Raw genomic sequence first — 7717 nt, 5'->3', positions numbered from 1 at the left:
ATGAGATCACCTTGCAACGATATTTTTATACAGTTATAATCTGGAACTCTGTGTATATTATACATGTCAGAAGATTTCAAAGATTATGAAAAGTATATATACTTATATACTGAATATTTTGCGACTTGGTCGCGTTAAAATATCAACTTGGTTCATTTCTTCTTGACCAAGACTTTCATGAGTACTATGAGAATGCTCATATATTGTTAATTATTATACATATTATTTCGGTGGGCTTGTTGCTCACCCTTGCTTTCTTCTTTCATCACACAACAACAGATAGACAAGATGAACATGACCAAGCTCATAATTCGTGAGTGGATAGGAAATGTTCCGCGGTTTTCTGGAAGCGTTGATGCCGCCGTAGCTGAGGTAGGAGCTACCAATAGGCTAGGCTTTCAACTATTGATGTACCAGACTTATGTATATTTATGAATTGTAATAATGGCAAAGAATATGTAAACTTATTCAGAATTCCTTTTAAGGTGTAATGGCATATAATTGTGGAATAAAATGACTCGTGTTATTTTTGGATATTCATCTCTGAGACTATAACTTGTGGTGTGTGTGTTTATTGTGGGGTCACTGTACAGAGTAGTTGATTGTTTATTAAGATTGGGTATTATTAAGGGAAATGGAACTCGTGACAACCCGGATCCCCGACCCCGGATTTGGGGGTGTTACAGAAATGGTATCAGAGCTAAGTGTTATAAACCTCAGAGATGAAGTGACGTTAAAATAATAAGTTCACTAATATAAATAAGAACTCTTTCCAAGTTCATAGTCGGACTACCTAACGTAGTACTGACAGTTAAAACCCTTATGGGAACCCTTATAAATATCGTGATAGGAGCGTAGTTCGTTATCGTATATGGTAGTGGGACTCCGAACCCTGAGGTTGAGGAGCAACAACGCGATGATGTTTTATTAGTTATTGGAGATCAGATTGTGGATCCGATAGAGCGTCCTAACACGGGACCGGATGATGTTCATATTGAGGATGTAGCGGTTGAGGATGTTGTCCTAGAAGGGATTATCGCTGAGAAGGATCCCGTGAAGGATCCTGACAAGAATGAATAAAGGACCACTGAGGAATTGATGACCATGGTTAGGGCGACTACCAGAGGTAGGATTGGCCGGTCACTACAGGAGGTTTGTTCAAGTTCGTAAAGATAGTATCCCCTTTAACGCGGCTTACTCATAAGACTGAGAAATTCAAATGGACAGAGAAATGCGAGAACAGCTTTCAAGAACTGAAGCAAAGGTTGGTGACGGCTCCTATGTTGGCGTTGCCGGATGGAAAAAGAGATTTTGTGATTTGTAGTGACGCTTCGCATAAGGAATTAGGGTGCTTCTTATACAGCACAACAAGGTAATCGCGTACGCGTCAAGACAATTAAGGGAATATAAAATTCGATATCCCCACCAATGAGCTTGGGCTCGTGGCAATAGTTTTGCCCTAAAGATTGGAGGCACTACTTGTATGGAGAGAAGTACGAGATTTACACAAGCCATAAGTGCTCTAGTGCATTTTCACGCAGAAAGAGCTCAACATGCGCCAGAGGAGGTGGTTAGAGCTAATCAAGGATTACGATTATGAGATTCTTTATCATCCAGGGAAAGCCAAAATGATGGCTAATGCCCTTAGTATAAAGGAGAGACTCAAGATGAAAATGTCTTCGGGAGAGTTGATAAGAGATTTTGAGAAAATGGAAATAGAAGTGAAGGTAACCGGAGCCGGTACCAAAAAGCTGTTTGAGATTGTAATACAGCCCGAATTATTTGAAAAGAACATATTGTGCCAGAAAAAGTGATGAATGAAGGCAGAGAGCCAACAAATAGATAAGAGATTAATACCGAGAAAGATGATAAGGGAATAATGAGGTATTCCTACAGAATTTGGGTTCCAAATGTTCAAGAGCTTAAAGATGAGATCTTAGATGAAAGCTAGTTTGAGGAATAAGATTTAGAGCAAACCCTGAACGTGATAGTCAGGGAGGTTGCCATCAAGATAGAAGGAACCCATAACATAATGAAGTGGAAAATAAGGATTTAAAACATGTAGGATGACCCCGATTATGGGGAGGAGGAGGGAACGTTTAGACTAAGGAAACAGAAGTTGAGTAAGGAAAGGAGACCCGAGACGGTACTCCTATATGATAATTTATGGACCTTTCTAGACAAGACTTAAACTATTATCCCCAACCTCCACCCTGAGGAAACAATGCGGTGATAAATTTTTTCAGGACCTTTAAGTCGCTAAGCTCTCAGAGTTCCAAGGAACAAGTTGACCCAGTCGAGGCAAGAGCCTGGCTAAAGGAAATATAGGAATCATTTGAGATTCTAAATGATTGACGAATCACAAAAGACTGTTTGTGTCACTTACCCTCCTAAGAGAGAGGCCACCCGCTGGTGAAAGGCCAAGGAAGGCACGGAGCAAGAGATTATAATAAATTGATTTAAGTTCAGTCAATTGTTTTCAGGAAAGTACTTCCCAAGGTTATGGAGATAGTGTAAAAGCTTTAGAGCCAGAACAAAGGCAGACGAGTATGATGAATTATGAATCTAAGTTGTAAAAGTTGTCAAGATTCGTTCTGAGGACATGAATTCAGAATGACGGGATGTTTGAAATCAATGCTTATGTTGTGTTGGTTCGTGAAATAATGATAAGAGAAAGGAAAATAAAAAGAAGCTGAAGTGGAAAGGAATATAAAGGCAATAGAGTTTGAGGAATGATAAGGGAGTTGGGTATGAGGAAACCCTAAAGACTCGTAGCAATAGAAATAGAAAAGTATGTAATCGTCAGGATGAGGGTGATTCACCATGAGTTAAAATTGATGGTTGAAGGCATAAGAGATACATATATTTTATCCCCTGTAAGTTGTGAGGATACGAGGAAACCTTGATATAGTTCGAAGGATAAATAATGAGACGCGGATAGACTGAGGAGACAAGGAAGTAAGAAATTAGGAAAATTGGATGAAGGAAGTGACCTTTAAGAATGTGAAGTATAAAACCGGTGGTTTGATACCCAGAAAGGGAGACGCCAGGTATGAAAGATATCCCAACATTGAGATGACTGTTGAGATAAACAACAAAAGTAAATAAGGAATTATTAAGAAGAAGTTCACGTTGAACACGACCAATATCTCCCAGAACATCCCTATTGTCATTACCAAATTAGGCAAGCAAAGCGAAAAAAAAACCGTTGTTAGCTTTTGGAGGCCATATGGATTGACCTCAGTTTGAATAAGGATGGTATTGTGAAATTAAGTATAGACTATCTAAGTGAGAATGATTGAATAAGGTAATCTATCAACTATATATGACTTGATTTATCCATGGAAGAGTGTAAGTATCTTTTAAAGGTGGAATTAAAGGATAAAACCCCGATAACTTGAAATGAATCCTAGGGGAATGCATAAAGGTTGGCATTTCACCCTTAATAGGGACAGCATGAGTTTTAACAGTATGAATTGGAAAGGATTAAGGTAACAAGAACCTTTAAGGATCAGTGGAGAAATTTTTCAAAAGTATATAGACAATGATTCTGGTATTAGTAAATGGTATCTTGATATGCCCTATGCCTAGGGTGTGTCTGATGAAGGATTTAAGGATAACCTTAGAGGTTTTACAAGGAGAAAGGTAATATTCAAAGTTATCAAGAATAGAAATTTTGATGAAGGAAATATGACGTAAATATAATAATGTCAGGTGGGGCACGTGTTGAACCATAAGAAAGTATAGATCGATCCAATGAGGGTCGAGAATGGTGAAAACAAGAATGACCCAAGATAAGAGACGTCCTAAGTATGATCGAGAGTCAGTCATGGCAATGTTCACATCTAAAGACTAAGGCAATGACTTATGGAAAAATGGTGATTTTTTTTTCTCACCAGGACTTAAGAGAAGCATTTTCACATAAGCAGTGATTGAAATGAGGTAGAAAATTTAGTTGGAGGTGGTTAAAATGACATTGATTGTAAGGACATTTTACTATCAGGAAAGGCCAAAGAGGTGGCCGACACTTTAAGTGTAAGAGGACAATTATCGGCGCTCGTGCCAGAGGAATACAGTGATAATGGTTAATTCCATGAAGGTTGTATTATGGTGTGAAAGATTGACATTCCTTCTAATGACTATGCGGTACTCAACCGTAATAGTAGTTTGGTAAAGATTTAATTCATGTAATCGCCGTGAGCGGGCTTTCTATCTTAGAAGGTCCTATCTTGAGATAAGCCAGGAGCATGTTACGAAAGGACTAAATGAACCTTTGAGCTTCATGTCCCCTAGTAAAGAAATATGGTTAATAATGGTATTAGCCTGCTATCGTTGCTTTGATTAAAACTCTTCTGCAATTTTATCTGCTTCATGTCATGTATGTACGTCAGGATCAGGAGTGTTCTTCATGAATCATGAACGGTGATCATGTTACCTCCTTAGAAGAATTCGATACGATATGTATGGACTCCGTATGGTTAGCTATTAAGGGTTCATGGAAAGCGAATGACTACAGTAGGTCAGTGGTAGACCATAGTAATGCTCCAGTGAGACTATGAATAATGAGACAATGACAACTGTGAGAGTTGTATTGTAATGAATGTTGAGATTGAGTACCACTAATCGGGTCGTGGTGATGTATAAGTTATCATTGAATAGACTAATGAAGGAGATTATTTACCTATTGAATATTTATTCCTCCTTATCAATAGAGGGTCGTATGACTATACGAGGAAGGTTGCGATGCAAGCATAGAATTCTAGTAACGATGATGTCTAGAATGAGATCCCAGATTCGATTTTCGATGTCGAGGGAGTTTCAAAGGTGATTGTGAATAAGCTCAAGGAAGAGCATGGGTCCATAGAATGATGGACGGAATAGCAAAAATATTTAGGCATGTGAAATACGATGCTATAATACTTGATGTTGATATAAATATATATATATATATATGTTTTGTTCTCCTATGATAAACCTCTATAGTTCAGAGGTATATTCCAAGCCAGATATTTTATGGCAATATTTTTTACATATATACAATTCTCTTCAGTTCGTTCTTTTCTCTTCTTTTCATTTCATGTAAGCTGAGAAGAATAACCCTTCCAGAAGGGGAGGTATTGCCGAATGAATATCTATCTGTGTGATAGAAGCCTAGTAGGATACCACATATTGTTTAATTGCTTGTCAAGTACTAAAGGCTGGCCACCTTCTGTACTAACTATGCGATATAACAAGTGTTCATGATCATAGTGATCTCTCAATAAATTATTTTACTTCCATACGATGGATCAAGCTTTCAAAGATAGAAGCAGCTAGAAAGGAGTAGTATCAGTGCGGTGGTATTCCGAAACTAACGCGTTCATGATACTAAGGTTGACGCAATTATTAAAAGGTTATAGAATGCTAACGAGCAAAAGTGTAACCAGTATAGTATTATGTACGGAAGATAGTAATGACTACAAACTGGAAAAGAATGGGTATTGAGAAGCAAAAGCTATAATGCTAGAAGCTATGATGAGAGTCTGTGCAACAGACTTGAAAGAATTTGAAATGGTCACTTAACACGGATTGAGTTTTCTTACGACAATAGATCATATGTCATTATCGAGATGTCGCCTTATAAGATCCTTGAGGGAAGACAATGTCGATCTCCCTTATGATATGATGATGTTGCAGAGCGCAAGATGCTTAGACCAGCAGTGGTCCAAAGGACCAAGGATATAATAGATTTAATCAGAGGACGGCTGGTAGTAGCCCAAGATGGGCACACGAAGTATGTTGATTTGACACGAAAGGACAAGGAATAGGAAGTAGGGGACCTAGTGCTGTTATAGGTATTCCCTTGGAAAGGATGGATGAGGTTCAGAAAGAAAGGAAAGCTAAGCCCACGAATTGTTGGACCCTTTGAGGTATTAAGACGTATTGGGAAGTTAGCATATGAGCTAGCCCTACCCCCGAACATGTAGCAAGTTCATAATGTGTTCCACGTATCAATGTTAAGGAAGTGTAATTTGGATTCCAGACAAATAGGGGCATATGAGCGCATAGACATGCAACCCGACGTAACCTATATGGAGCAACCAGGAAGGGTTATAGATTGAAAAGGAACAATTACTTAGGAGAAGGGTTATCAAACTAGGCAGACTTTGGTGGTAGGACCACAATGTGGGAAAATTTACTCGAGAGTTAGAAAGTGCAATGCTAAGAGAGTATCCCTATTCATTTTCTATCTGATTCCGGGACGGAATCCTTTTAAGGAGGGGAGACTGTAATAACCCAAATTTTTGGAATTTTTTTGAAACCCATATGAATAGTGATTTTGCTGATTATGCTGAATAAGAAAACTTTTCATACCACACTTTGTAGAGATTCTTTTATTGTTATTCTGAGATCTTATTAGTACTCTATATGGTATATAAGTGTATGTAAAGATCGTCAGAATCCAAATTCGAACACTTTGAGTTTTTTCCCGAAAATCCACCAGATACCGAAAGAATTGAGTATAAGGTAACAGGATAAAAAATATTTAAATTCAAGGATTATAAGAGAGGATCATATAAGAAATATAATATATTGAGAAAGGTTTAGGGGAACCCAAGTAATAAGATCCCGGGTATAATCCCTCAAACGATAAACGAGAACGAAAATTAAACGAACCGTATAACAGATAAGCGGTCATTAACCAAACAATTAAGCAAGGATTAGCATAAGAAGATGCTTCCACCACCAAGTGATGACAAGTGGCAGGAGATGGTCACCAAGATGATGTCATGCTTAGTCATACTCCACTCACTTTAAACAACCAACAAATCATCCAAATATCCCATTCACTTCATTTTCCACCACAAAAACATTCAACAAAGCAAATACTCTCCCAAGAACATATAGCTCACGACTTTTTCATTTTTTCAAGGAGAAAAATTCCAAAAATCAAGTTTCTAGCTTTGTTAATTTGCAAGGTAATTACCCAAGGTCCCTTATGATTAGATAAGCATATCCTAGGAGTTTAAGCTTCTATTTCTTCATGAATCTCTTCCAATAAATCAAGGAAGAAGATGATGAATAGTGTTTTCAAGATTACTAACTTTATTTTCTTTGATTTCCTTTAAGATCCAAGCATTCCTAAGCTATCTCAAGGCTTCTCAAGGCTTTTTAAGGCTTCCTAGCTACTCTAATCACTCCAAGGAAGGTATAACACCTCCAAACCCTAACTTTACTTTGAGTATTAAGATGGTTTTGATGGTTATAGTAAATGAGAAGCATGATGCTTGTGTGTTTAGAGTTTGGATTAGATTTGTAGTGATTTGGATGTTGAAATCTTGTTTATAGTTAATAAAACTTAAGTATAGCTAGTAGTTCATGTGTGGGGTTGTATAAATTGGAAAATCTTGAGGTTTGGGGACTGATGTAGTAAGGTTTGGATGAGGGTTGGTTGTATTGTTGGTTGTGAGTTGAATGGTGGTTGTTTGGGTGGTTTAAAACTTGGTAATCGCGTAAACATAGCCGTCGTAATGCCCGATTTACTTTAGACTGTTTTTGTTCTTAAATTCAGGACCCGTGAACTCACTGTTAGGTTTTCAAAATTGCCATAATTAGATAGTTCATGTTACGAGCTTCGTTTTGATATGTGGTTCGTTTGAATCCGATGTACGGTTTAGGAGAAACGACCGTTTTAAGTAACGGCGCTTCGCGACCGAACCATTACCCCTCTCCTTAC

The sequence above is a fragment of the Apium graveolens genome, chromosome 2 (genome assembly GCF_009905375.1).
Source record: "Apium graveolens cultivar Ventura chromosome 2, ASM990537v1, whole genome shotgun sequence".
In the NCBI taxonomy this organism is placed as follows: domain Eukaryota; kingdom Viridiplantae; phylum Streptophyta; class Magnoliopsida; order Apiales; family Apiaceae; genus Apium; species Apium graveolens.
This window is presented reverse-complemented; position numbering follows the sequence as displayed.